This window comes from Corvus kubaryi, unplaced genomic scaffold (assembly GCF_017639235.1).
Source record: "Corvus kubaryi isolate FWS band 111438036 unplaced genomic scaffold, C.kubaryi_AGA036_p1.0 37272, whole genome shotgun sequence".
Taxonomy (NCBI): Eukaryota; Metazoa; Chordata; class Aves; order Passeriformes; family Corvidae; genus Corvus; species Corvus kubaryi.
In genome coordinates, this window is record NW_024581084.1 from 2,681,793 (window position 1) to 2,694,990 (window position 13,198).

Consider the following 13,198-nt stretch of genomic DNA (forward strand, 5'->3'; position numbering starts at 1 on the left):
CGGGGACCCGCGGCCGCCCTGCGCCGCCGCGGCGGGGACGTCTGAGCGCGTGAGTTACCGGGGGCGGCGGCACCGTCGCACCCCCGCCCGGCGGCACCGGGGAGGGGGGCGGGGGGCGGGGGCGGTGAAGTTCCGCCGGGGCGGCTCTGGGGAGGGATGTCCACCGAGAGCCGCCCCGGGAGTCACAGCGGCAGCCCCGGGGCGGCGCTGCCGGAGCGCATCCCGGAGGAAGGCTGGCGGCTCCGGGCGGAGCGGGGGAGGCCGGGCTGGCAGCGTCCACCCCGGCACCAGGCGGTCCCCGCGGCGCTCCGGGACCGGCTTCTGTGGCGGCGGTGCTGGAGCCCGTGAGGGTTCGGTGGCTAAGCCGGTCCGATCAAGGGGCAACGCGCGATGTGTGAGGGGCCCCATTAAGTTTGTGTTAAGGATTCGTCCTGCCCCTTAATTAGGGGCAGCTGCTAACAGAAACCTGGCGCTAATTGTCATTACAGCCTCCAGGTGAAGGTAAATTGTAGGAAAAAGTTGTGTGAGGTGAGGTGGAGTCTGGATAAAGGACGAGAAAGAGAGGGTCCCGCTTGGGCTGGGTGAGCTGTGGGGCAGTCAGGCAAGCAAGGCAGCTTTCCCTGGGCTTTTCTTCTCCTGAATCCCTGCCTGTCTCCAGGAATTTCATTGCAAGACGGGCTTCCAGTGCAGGTATGTGCAGGGCTTGTGCGTGGGGAGGGGCGGACGGATGGCCAAGGCCCCTCGGGGGTCACCTGGGTTATGTGTGTGGTGTGTGTAAACGCTCAGTGCCGTTTTCCATGTGGAAATGCCCAGTGCCGTTCTCCAGCCGTTATCCTGGTCCCCAGAGGTGTGCGTGCCAGGAGCTGCACAGCGCTTGCAGCGTCACCTCCGAGGGCATCAGGGCAGAGCTGAAGTAAACAGCCACGGCGTGGGGGTCGGGGCAGGGGTGTGGGGCAGGCCCTGCACGGGCAGTGAGTGCCCGGAGTTGGGGGCACAGACCCATCCATTCGGTGGGAGCAGCCTGGCAAGGCGTTGGCAGTGCTCGTGTGTGCAGGCGGAGGGATGGGGGGAGCAGGGATTTCTCGGCTTCTCACTCCAGTGAGCGTGACATTAACAATCCCTGCTATTTTCGGCTGCCTTTGGTGAAGGTTTGGCACTCACTCACTGCCTCCAGAGATGCCTGGCACTGGGGCAGGGCAGCTTTGGCTGCTGCGTTCTGTCCTGGGGGACACAGCCCGTTGGGGAATGCTGCATTCTTTTTCCCTTCTAATGTGCCCATCGTTCTCTGGGATGTCCAGGGCTTGTGGTTCAGCTCTCAGTGTTCTGGGGCTGCATCCTGCTGCCCAGTGGTGTTTGCAATCTGGTGATATCCAGACCCGGAGGCCTGGCCATGCTGGGTACAGTGCAGAGATGAAGGCACTCTGCTTCCTAAACAGCTTCCTGTTTTCAGGCTAAAATGGTTGAGGCATGATAAAGCCTCACAAAGCAAGAAATTAAGGCTGTTTTTCTGGATAACAGATGGAGAAAGAGCCTGGAGTTGATAATTTTTGGGGAGGGGGGGGCTGATTGCAGTGGCTGGGGCTGGCAGGGCTGCCTGGACCTGGCTGTTGGTTGTAGCTCATTCCTGGCTGCAGGGAGAGGTGCCAAGGCTCTGTTTGCTGTTTCACAGAAAATACTGAAGAATTTTTATTTCTCCCCCTCCTTTGGAGTGATGTGTGTGATTGTTTGGCACCGCAGAGAGCCCTGGCTGCGGCCACAGCAGCGTGTGAGCCTCTGCTGAATGCTTTTGGGGACAGAGGCTGGGAAGCCCCAGCCTGGCAGTGGCAGCTCTTGCTCCTCCCTGGCAGTTTGGGCACCGTGTGGGGACAGGCAGTGCAGAGCTGAGGTGCTGAGGGAGCCGTCACTGACACAGGGCTGTGGCAGTGCCTTTCCTGTCCTTTCCTGCTGCTCCTGGGCAGCCTGGGAGGTTTTAGGATGTTTTAGGATACCGACCCTTGCTCTCTGTGATGCCCCCTTTGGCAAACCACCTCTTCTAGCTTTCCTCAGCCAGTGGTGCACTCTCCATACGCTCTGCACTTGTGCAGTCCCTCTGTGACAAGGGCTGGGATTTTTCTCTTTCCCACTTGCGCTGTTTCTCCATCTCCCATCACCAGAACATGTCGTCCTGAATTACCAGGATGACATCCCAGGCACTGGGATGGCTGGGCAGCCTCTACTGGTGGCAGAGCCTGTCTCTCTGTGCAGCTGCTGTTTTGCCACCCTGCCCTGCACAGCAGGATTTCTCTTTCCCACCCAGGATGGGACAGTTTAGTTCTTCTGCCACCGTGGCTGAGGGGAATCTCCCCAGCTGGAGGGGAGTGCATTAGTGGGGCTTGAGCCAGCTGGCTTCAGGTACTGGGGGGGTGAGGGTCCCCCCAGTGCTGCTCTCCAGCAGCTTGGGCCAAATTGCTCCTTTGGTGCATAAAGGTTTTCAGCTGTGCATTTCTTGAATTAGTTTGTCGGCACAGCTCTCAGCTGCTCAGCTGACGGTGGATAAATCCCTCTGAAGGTTGTTGAGATAATAAAAGGCATGAGGGAAGTTCCGTAATTTATTTGAGTTCTCTTTTAATTTACAGCCTTACAGGGTGAGAGCTCAGTGGATAATGAGTCCTTATGGCTGATCTGCTCCTTTCCAAGGGCCGTGGCAGAGAAAGGGGAGCTGGGGGGGAGGTTTGAGCCGGGGGAAGGTGGAGGGGGTTGTGCTGGAGGTGCTGCAGTCATGGAGCTGCGGCTGAAGCCATGTGGTGCTGGGAGCCTGGAGCTCCTTGGGCATCACCACAGAGCTGCCGCCAGTCGAGAGCTCTTCCACTGGGATGCTCCATCCCTGGCTGGGCTGGGATGCTCGGTGCTGCTGGCAGCAGCTTCTCCTTCCTCCCTCCTCTTGCTGTACAGGCAGCGGCTGCTGTTGGTGCTGTTCCAGTGCTTTCTGCTGGAATTGTTTGAGGTATTTTGGGATGTACGTTCCTGCAAATTAATTGACAGGCTGGGATACCAGATGAGGAAGCAAAATCACCTTCTCTGTCATTTCATTAGTTATTGAGATTACAGTTGTTTTGAACCTCTAATAAACCAGTCTGAAGGCAGTTCTCCCCTTCGCTCCGCTCGCATGCAGATGCTCCAGGCATCCCTGTCTCTTCCCGACTGGACTAGATTGAATTTCTAATGGGTAGAAACGCGCACAGGAACGCAGGATCCCTTTCCCTGTTCCATTATCCACTGTGGATGTGTCTCCTCCTCCCGCTACCCTCATCACCTGGGAGGTTCAGGGGCTGAGAGGACGGACCCTGAATGGGAGGAAGGGGATCCAGAGGGTTTCCTTGATGGGCAGAGCTGGTTTCTCCCAGTGTTTTGCTGTTGGTTTTCCCGAAGGTGGAAGAAGCACATGCTTCCGTGGGCTCTGCCAGACTGCTCACATTTCCCCTCTGGGATGCTTTTCTACCTGGGGGAAGAAAAAAACCAAACCAAAAACCAGCTCTTTTTGGGTCTGGGCTGGTGCTGGTGTGAGGGTGTGTGGGATGCTGTGCCAGGGGTGGGGATGGGGACTTCCAAGCCCCAGCAGGTTCCCTCCTCTCCTGCCTGTGCCACAGTGCCTGCTGTGCCTCTGGTGCTCAGCGCTGCCGAGGCAGGAGGTGGGGCTAAAATGGCATTTACATATATAAGAGGACCTGGACTAGTGGATTTTGAATGGAGCCACTGTTGCTCCCTCTGGGCAGTCTGATGGATTTGGGGGTTCCTGAAAGTGGGAATCTGGGCAGCAGCCTGAGAGCTGTAATCTGCCAAAGTTATCGGAGGGACCTGTGAGCATGTCCAGAGAAATGGGGCGATTGAGGCTGAGGAAGTCACTGCAGCTGGAATTTATGGAAGTGATAAAACAACTTTTGACAACAGGCTCAGCTCCCGGCAGCTCCTCCGCAGCAAGAGAGAATATTTTCCTCCTGTTGGATCGATAAACAATTAATTCTAAAGCAGGAGCTGGAGCAAAAGGGAGAGTTTTCCAGGCTTCTAAACTCTTAATCAAGCTCTGGGTGAAACACAGATGTGAGAATCTGAGACCTGCTGATAAAATCTTGACCTTGATAACAGGTTCCTCAGTTCCTGGGCCATGGATGATACTTCCTTGGCTGAATAAATCCTCTTGTAAATATAGAGCTTGTTCCCAGATATTTATACTTCCAACATGTTTAATGTAGCTTTACTTAATAATCTGCTTCAAAACGCTGACTTTCCCCCCCACATTTTAATTGAATTCTAATTTCCATTCAGAATCAGCTTAAATTAAATGAGTTTAAAAATATAGTAAATAATACTTGTAATTCACTTACTCGTACCATAAGCTGTGAAAATAAAGACTCAAATAACCCTTTAAAGCTGCTCATGGTGCAGCCCTTTCCTTAGCAGAAAACCCAGCATCCTTTGGCTAGATGTGATAGTTTTGGGATTTGTGCCCAGCCGGGCTCAGGGAGCTCTCAGTGCTGTGTTCTCTGGGGCTCAGACTCTGGGGGGGCAGAAGGGGAGAGCTGGGGGTGCTGGCACTGCTGTCCCGTGTCTGGGTTTGGGAGGTCCCCGGTCACTGCTGACAAACCTTTGGCTCTGGCAGATCCTCAGCAGCCTTTGTTGCCATGGCTGATGGAAATGGGGGTTTCAGTGGAACTTCCCCAAACAGTGCTGGGGTGCAGCCACTGGTGGGTGTGCTCCAGCACGGTCTGTTTGTGGGCTGGGAGGGTCTGTTCACTCTCCAGAGGTTACTGGGGTTGTCCAAGAGTCTGTTTTGCAGGAAGAAGGGTTTAAGGACCTCTCAGAACCCATGCTTTGGGTTGTGGGCAGTGATGGCAGCTCTGCGCCGGATGGGGCAGCGAGGGGTGCGAGCTGCTGGGGATGGACGCTGGTTCGGCTGCCTTCTGGCCCTGGGATGGTGATCCTTGAGGTCGGGGTGTCACTGCCCTGGTGCCTGAGTCCCTCTCTGGCAGGATCAGGACTGCAGGGCTCTGTGTGCAGGTGTTTAGCATGCAGGGGTGGTGGATGATGCTGGAGAACATCCCCCTGCGCCAAGGGGGCCATGGCCAGCCCAGGGCACCTGCTGCAGCCACCCAGATCCAGGATACAGCCTCAGCCGGGTGCACAGGATGCTCCTGTGGGCAGTGCTGTGGTGGGAAGCACTGTGCTGGCATGGCATGGTGTGGCAGCAGCACTGGTGGGGCTCTCCCTGTGCCCCCTCCACAAGAACAGGGCTTGGGGTGCAGCCACCAGAGCCCGCCGAGCCATGAGCAGGTGGGGGCTGCCTGGGAGGGCTCTCACCAGCAGATCCATCTGGGACCAGGTGCTTCACGGACTGTGCAAATCCCGGCGTGGAGAGAGGCCGAAATTGTTCCATGCATAGCCAGTTTTTTTTTTTTTTTTTAAATAAAGCTCTCTCCAGTATATTCAAGGAGTAATTAGGAATCCTGAGCTGGCTGGATCTCGATCTTTATAGCAACACAGCTGATAAAGCATGATTCAGGGACCTCGTTAGCTTTTTTTAAAGAAGTTTTTATTTAACTTCCGTGAAGTTGCCATGGTTACCCCTGTGCATGGCTTCCCTGCCTCTCCTGCCTTGAGTGCAGCTGCCAGTGTTGAGAATTAAACATCTACATTTGGAGTAGCCGTGGCCTCCCCCCTCTGCCCTCCTGGGGTTTGGGAACCTTGTCCCTTTGCCCACCCTGGAAAAGGCTCCTGTTTGATGGGGTAAAGCTCAGCCTGGGTTGTCCAAGAGCTTTTTTTCTGGAGCAGGCTGGGAAGGGGGCTGCTCTGTTGGTGTCATTGGTGACATGCAATGTGCCACGGTCACACACTGCTGTGCACCAGCACAGCCTGGGATGCTCCCACTGAGTGACAAAACTGCCGTGGGGCATGGGAGGCACTGGGGCTGCTGGGAGGGTGGTGGGAGGCACTGGGAGCAGGGGCCAGTGCCCTGAGTCCCGTCTCACCATGGTTTGGCTGACAGGGCCTCGCTGTCCAGGAGCCAGTGCAGGCAGGGGGTTTAATGAGTCCCAACTGAGCTGCCCCTGGTCCAGCGCTGGGAGGTCACAGATGCGGGCACAGGGAGCCCAGGCGGGGCACAAGATCAGCCCATTTCTGTCACAGTGGCCATGATGTAAGATACTGACAGAGTGGGTTGTGACTGTGTGCCTTGAGCTGGGCAAACCCCAGGGACTGGGGAACCAGGGAGGCAGCAGCTGCCCCCTCCAGCCCAGTTCTGGGTGCTGGGGGAATGCTGGAGGCTCCAGAAGGGACAGTGCACGCTTGAGCAGTTGTTGGATGGCAAGGTGAAGCTGTGCTGCGTCCTGCCAGTGCAGGGCTGTGAGCTCTGCTGGCAGCAGTACCGGGGCTGGTGGTGCCTGGTTGCTGCTGCTGCTGCACCGCTTCCCATCCCCGTGGCTCCAGCCAGGTAACGGGGACCTTGTGCTGGGCCAGCCGTGGTGGCCATCTGTCCAGGCAGGGCTGGACTCTGTCCTCATTCTGTCAAAGTTTTGTCAAGCTCCCCCCCCCCCCCCCCCCCCCCGCGCTCCTCTCGGCGTTTTCAGCAGTGGAGGGTGGGAGGGTGCGTGGGAAGTGAAGCCGCACCAGAAATAATCCTGTGCGTCCGGGGTGCGAGCGGCACCGTGGGGAGGCTCTGCTCCCCCTGCCCGCCGGCGCCTCACTGGGGTCACAAAGTCCCCAGGCTGAGGGGAGCAGCTTTTATTTGTTTGTCTCCCTGTCTTCCTCCTCCTCCCTTCCTTCATTTCTCTTTTCCGTTCTCCATTTTCTTTCCCGATGAAAGATTTTCTTGCAGTGTCAAGGCAATGTGACCTGGTTCCGTAATAAAGAGGAGGCTTATTAGAATTAAAGCCCAACAGTGTTAAAAAAGCAATCTTTGCAAGATTGAGGCCATGAGGGAATTGTAAATTCTCAGCAAAGACCTCATTTAAAGACTGGGATGAAAACACATGCGCATGCATGCACCGAGGCCTGGCACTGTGAGGGCACATCTGGTTCAAGAAGAATTTTGGGGACGATGAGGGATTGGAGCAGTGCTTGAGTCCTCATGGCTTTGCTCGGGATCCTCCTGCTGGTTGGGCACGGTGGTGGCTGTGCTGGCTCCGTGAATATCGCTTGAGTTTGGATTTGTTTTCCTTGTTCTCCGGGGATACCCTCCCCGTAGCCCCCCCTCTCCTGCATCCCCGCTCAGCCCCTCCTGGCGCAGCCGCCCACCTGCCGCGGGGTGGGAGCGATGGCAGCCGGTGAGTCAGGCTGCCCGGGCTCTCCCCGGCTCAGCGCAGCCCTCTTCCAGCTGCTCACCACAGAAATTTCCCTCGGGGTGAGATGGGTGCTGGGTCAGTGCCGGAGTCGGTGGGGAAAGCCGTGATGGGGTGGCCCTCCCTGGGGCGAGGTGTGCCGGCTTCGTGCCCCCCGTGCCCTGGTGCTGGCTGTGGGTGCTGCTTGCCGGGGGTGCCCCTGCACAGGCAGGTAAGGGCTCCCAGTGGCTCCCGGTGCTCCCCAGGGCAGATGGTGCCACGGCTTTGGCCTCGTCTTGTGCAGGGCGCTTTTTCCTCCCGCCCATCCCTTTGGATGGGATCTCTCGTCAGTGCCCAGGGAGCAGCCGAGCGCGCCGCGGTGCCGGGGAGAAGGGCTGCAGTGGGCAGCAAGTGAAGAGACCCCACTCCCCTCCCTCCCTCCTTCTCCTGTTTTTTTTCTTCGCGGCTGCATCCCCGTGGCTGCGGGGAGCGAGTGCGGAGCGACAGAGCTGTCGGAAGGCGCGGAGCCCCCGCTGTCGGAGCGGCAGCGGTCCCCGCTGGTCCCCGCGATGGTCTGTTGTCATGATTTGCTGTTATCTGTGTAATTAGAGAGCCGGCTCTCCTGGCGGGGCTCGGCGGCCGCGCTGGCTCCGAGTGCCGCGCACACCTGCGGTGCAGCAGAATGAGGAGATCGGAGCAGCGAAGGGAGGGCTGACACGTGTGTCCAGCGGCTCACGGCCTGAGGCCGGGCTGCGGGAGCCTTCAGTGCCCGGCCAAGGAGAGGGGCCAGCTGGGGGCCTCGGGGCTCCTGTTCAGTGATGCCCAAGGTCAGCGGAGGCTCTCGGTGATGTGAATCCTTAGAGACGGTGGAGCCAAGTGGCCTGAGCGTGGTGCTCCAGGGACAGAGCTGCCATCTCCTCGGGTTCGTGTCCTGGGGCCCGTGGCTGAGGCTCCCTCACTGCCTGGCCTGCCAGGTCCCTAGCGAGCCCTGCTGTGGGCACCTACAGAAGCCAGAGGGACAAACACACACGTGCCAGGATCGGGACATCAAAGATTCTTTCCCCCAGGTCCCCCTCAGGTCTGGGGGGGCAGACAGGGTGGGTCCCTGGGTGGCTGTGCTGTGCTGCCGGGGTGGATGGTGGTGGCTCAGCTGTTGTCTTTGTTGTCAGTCCTGCTCCAGGATATTTATAGGGAGCCCGAGCTATGCCCAGCCCTGCGCTGCCCTGTGCCGCTGCTCCTTGGCACCTCCACACCTTGCAGAGGGGTCTCTTACAGGGGTTCCTTCCTGAGGGGGTTGGAGCAGGTCCCTGCCCTGCTGCCTGTGGCCTGGAGAAAGGCAGGGCTGGCACTGCTACCTCTCCCTAACGTGCCATTAATGTAATGTCGTGTCCAGGAGCCTTTCCTGCAGGATAAATGGCCTTTCCATCCAGAGCCTGTGTGAATTACGCTGACGTTTTGCTCCTGAGTAGATGTGTGTAGGGGAGCTGGGTATTGGATTGGTGAGAGGCAAGAGAAGCAATCTCTGGGAGGCCATCAATTTGGATTAGGCTTTGTGGACTGGGATGGAGGGTAATCACCATCCTTCATTTCAGAGCGGTAAGAAACAAGTCAGCTTCTTTATGGATCATTATAGCTGCAGCAGGAATTGCTTCCACCTCGGCCATGGCACGGATCCCTGCTGGGCACAGGGGGTGGAAGAGGGTGTAAAGCCAAAGGAGGGAGCTGGCTGTGGCTTCGGAAGGATGAGCCGGACTCCAGCCTGGCTGGGTGCTGCTGCCACGTTCCTTCCTGGATGAGATAGATGGCCCTGCTAGGGGTGCTTATCTCTGCCTCCCGCAGCTGGAGTCAGTTGAGGCGAGGTGAGTGGTGGGGGCCTGGGTGGGAGTCAGTGAGGGAGCAAACACTCCCCAGGAAATGGGTCTGGGTCTGTCTGGAGGTGGGATCGCATCCATTCCCCTTGCAGTGCCTCTGGCCTCAGCTGAGCTTCCACCAGCAGCGTCTGCCAGTGCAGACTCTGATGGGTGTTGGAGTTGCTTGTGGGCCTCAGCATTGTCCCCTGGCACGGCAGCATGATGGGGACCGGCCGCTGCCCGGCTCCACAGGCACCGCATTCCCCCATGCCGGCTGTGGCACGGGGAGTGTTGGCACAGCATCCCGCAATCCTAGCCCGGGGAGGGTCCCAGCCAGTGCCCGGCTCTGTTGGTGCCGTGTCCCTCGTCCCAGCCTGCTGTGGCAGGAGTTGCAGCGCGTTCCCGGCCCGCTGACAGCAGCGCTCCCAGGCATCCTCCGCCCGCGCACGCCCACGCGCAGCGGCGATGAAAGGCTCAGCCCGTAAACAGGGGAGAGGAGGAGGAGGGATGGGATGGGATGGAAATGGGGCAGCGGCCGAGGTGGGGGAGCACGTGTCTGGAGCTGAACCAGCCGAGCCGAGTTGGTGGGGTCGGTGCTCTGCTGCCGCCTGGGGTGGGAGCTGCTCGGGGCCAGCGGGAAGTAGAGATCCGCTTTGGCCTCGCCGAGCGAAGGCCTCCCCTCCCTCCCTTTTGTTTGTATTTTTCTTTTCTTCTTCTTTTTTTTTTTTTTATATCTGAGTGCCTCATTTTCCAGAAGCTGTCATTTTACATAAACCTCTCAGCGAGGTACATCCATTCCCACTGCCAAAATCTCCATATCAAACACTTGTACCATGCCGCTGAACTGACAGCCCTGCCTGTACACGCTCCGTGCCTTTACAAAGGGATGCTGCGTCGGGGAAGGATATAAATACACGCGTTGGAATGACATGCAGTGTGCTCGCTCGCCAGCTCGTGCTGCCCTGCTCTCTTGCTGCCCAGCTAAAATTTATCTGAAGCCTCGGCACAGGTACCCACAGGCCCCTGGTGGCACCCCAGCACCCACAGCCTCCGGCAGCACCGGCACTGGGGTGGGTGGCAGGATGCCGGTGGGCAGCTGCCACGCTGGTGCCGTGCTGCTGCTGTGGCGGGCACAGGGCCGGGGTGTTGCATGCACTGAGCTGTGGGTTTGGGGGACAGGAGCCCCCCAGCAGTGATTCCTGCAGCCCCTGTGCGTGGGAAGCCTTTGCTGGTGCCGAGTCTCAGAGCTGTGTGGGGTTCCTGCTGCCCAGGTGCCTGCAGGATGCTCCATCCCGTCAGGCTGAGGGACTGGCGCGGCACAGGGGGCTGGTGGGCCCCAGGGTAACCCACGGGCTGTGGTGCAGCAGGAGTGTGGCTGCTTGGCTTGAAACTCTCTCTGTGCTTCACATCCTGTTTCAATGGGAGTAGGGACAGAGCGTGTTAAGCAATCCAACTGCTTCCTTTTCAAATGAAATTATTTTCTTCTGGATGAAATTCAAATCCAACCCCAAATCCCTGTTTCTTTGCAAAGGAGAAGGAAAGAAATGCAAAACATGCTCCCCACCCCCCAAGTCTATCAGTCTTGCAGCTGATGAGCAGAACCATTCCTGCTTGTCCTGGGATTCCCTCCCTCGTCGTCGCAAGGACGTCGCTGTTGTCGGCGATGGCGCCGTAGCCGTGTGCTGTCACACTGGCTGTGGGCATCGGCTGTTCCCCAGGATGGCACGTGGCTGTCCGGGGAGGCGGTGGAATGCTGGAGTGCTTATTGGGGAGGCAGTGGAATGCTGGAGCAAGTCCTGGGGGAGCACTGAGAGCTCCCGTGGTCCCTTGCTCCCCTGGGGCCACCGCAGTCCATGGGCACCTGGCCCTGCCGGGGTGTGTTGGTCGGTGACGTGGCTGTCACTGGCAGGGCTGTACCCGTCACCTGTAACGCTGTGCTGGTGGTTTCTGCTGCTCTTCCAGATGGGGACCTTGATGTGGGAAAGATGAGGCCTTTTTTTTTTAATGTAATTCCATTAAAGTGGTTTTTAATTGAGTTCATTTTGGCAAGTTTGATGATAAATTTTTCAGCACCTCAACTGGGAGAGACAGGTCTGTGCTCAGCTCCCCTGCTTTCCATACCAGGGAAGCTCCAGGACGTGAGATGTTTCTGGGCTGAGCTGTTTCCATCCTCAGGAATCCTCTGAGATCTCTGGCCCCAGCTAAGGCAATGCTGGCACTGGTATGGGGGAGTGTGTTGTGTGTGTCCCCAAAGCTCCTGTCCCCCAGCTCTGCTGCTGGGGGGTGTGGTGATGCTCTAGGTCAGGTCTCTGGAGACCCCAGCCTGGCTGGAGCAGAGGGTTTGCTATGCTCCAGCTGGGGAAGGTGCATGGGGGCTGATGGGATGCAGTTGTGTTGCCCCAGCCGTGCGTGGGGAGGGCACAACTGCAGCCAGACATATCACGATGCCCAGGGAAGGGGTGGGTGGGTGGGTGAGCTGCCTCTGCTCTGCCTTGTGCCACGGCTCCTTCCAGCCAGGATGAATCAGCCTTCCCAAGGACCTGTGAGCAATCTGCCACCACTGTGGCCTTGGGTCCCCAAGGAGTCACAGCCCTCCCTGGGCAGGGAGCCATGAGGTGAGGGCAGCGGCAGTGCCAGCTGCGACGGCATCTGCTGCTCTCGCTGGCAGAAGGCACAGACCTCAAGGTTTGTCCCCAAACTGCTCTTAGCAGAAAGAAGTGCACCATGCTGGTGATGCTCCTGGCACCGACGTGCAGCTGGCAGCTGCCGGGAGCTGTGCCATCCCTGAGGGGCTGCTGCACCCTTGGGGACCCACTGTAGGCTTGGGCGGTCCCCACAGCCAGGGGCTGGGATTCCCTTTTCCCAGGATGGAGGGAACTATCCGGGCTGGGCCCCTGGCTCCAGTGCATGGCTCAGCCCAGAGCCCCGTGGTTGCCCTGAGGGGAGGTGAAGGTCCAGCCCTTGGCTCTGTCCGTGCGGGCAGGGCCTGCCAGGATCTGCTCCTGGGCCTCTGCCCACTCCCCCGCTGCCAGTGGCAGCTGCTGAGCCCAGCCGGAGCAGCCCCTGGTGCCAGCTGCCTCTGGGCCACCTTCCCTCTTCCCTGCTTAGTCCGGAGGCTTTTCCCTTCCACCTGCGCGTGCTCCTGCGGGAGCGCTGGTGTGGGAGGGCAGGAGGGCGCAGGGATGGGGATTTGGCTGGAGCTGGGTAGGGGCTCAGTCGGGCTGTGGGCGATGGAGGGAAATTGGGCTCTGCTGGCAAAGTTTCTGCCCGTTCATCATGGGCGAAGGGATGTTTTGGTACGTGCTGATTAACTGCCTCCTCCCGATGTGCCACGGCAAGATAAAATATGAAGGACTGCATTCTTTGACTTAAAATTTAATTAAAACTATATATCAAAAACGTGAGACCCCAGGCTTAATAAAACCTGATAAAATTATACTAATACACTTCAATTTCAATCCAAGGCTTCCTGATGGAAGAGCGTGAGAGGCAGGCTGAGCCTGTAACTAGATTAGAAACACCTCCTATGCAATATTTATGGTGCTGTCCTGCTTGAGATGCATGGCCGCCGAGGAAGGCTCTGACACCGTGATGAAGAGGAGTTGTCAGCTTGGCTTATGCGTAAATAGGAGAGAGGGCGAGATCGTACGGGCTGTTCCTCGTGGGGGGAGAGTGACTTGGGCAGAGGATGAGCTCGTGGAGGGAGGGAGACAGGGAGGGAAGGAGGGATGCTGCTCCCCCCAAGCTGCTGTGCCCTGGGGATGATCCCTGTCTGTGGCACCAGCGGCCCAGCAGCTGTGGGCTGGGGCGAATTGAGGGGTGGCTTCTGCCCATGCGGCTCCTGACAGCTGCCAGTGGCTGTGGCCACTTCACCTTTACAGGTGATTTATTGAGTGAGGATTAGCGGCTCAGAGCCATTGCCCAAACAAGCTGGTTTGTTCCGTGTGTGGGAGTGTGGCTGTGCCAGCAGGAACAGTGGCCACCAAGCTGCTGGGGGGCAGCCCGTGGTGGGCTGCCTCTGCTCCAGGCAGGAATCAGCAGGAGCACCCAGTTCCCCAC

At 58.5% G+C, this 13,198-nt stretch overlaps 1 protein-coding gene across 15 annotated transcripts in view; it reads left to right on the top strand.

The window, feature by feature from the left end:
• RBFOX3 (RNA binding fox-1 homolog 3) overlaps positions 1 to 13,198 on the top strand; it is a 140,547-nt gene that overhangs the window by 34,035 nt on the left and 93,314 nt on the right. The window contains exon 1 of one of the 15 annotated variants that reach the window (XM_042025593.1): positions 1 to 49. The exons of 13 other annotated variants lie outside the window; for them this stretch is intronic. The gene's annotated coding sequence lies outside the window, so the exon portion shown is untranslated. Of the gene's footprint in view, positions 50 to 519; positions 691 to 13,198 lie in introns of those variants that run through there. One more of the 15 variants, XM_042025595.1, reaches the window with a different exon arrangement.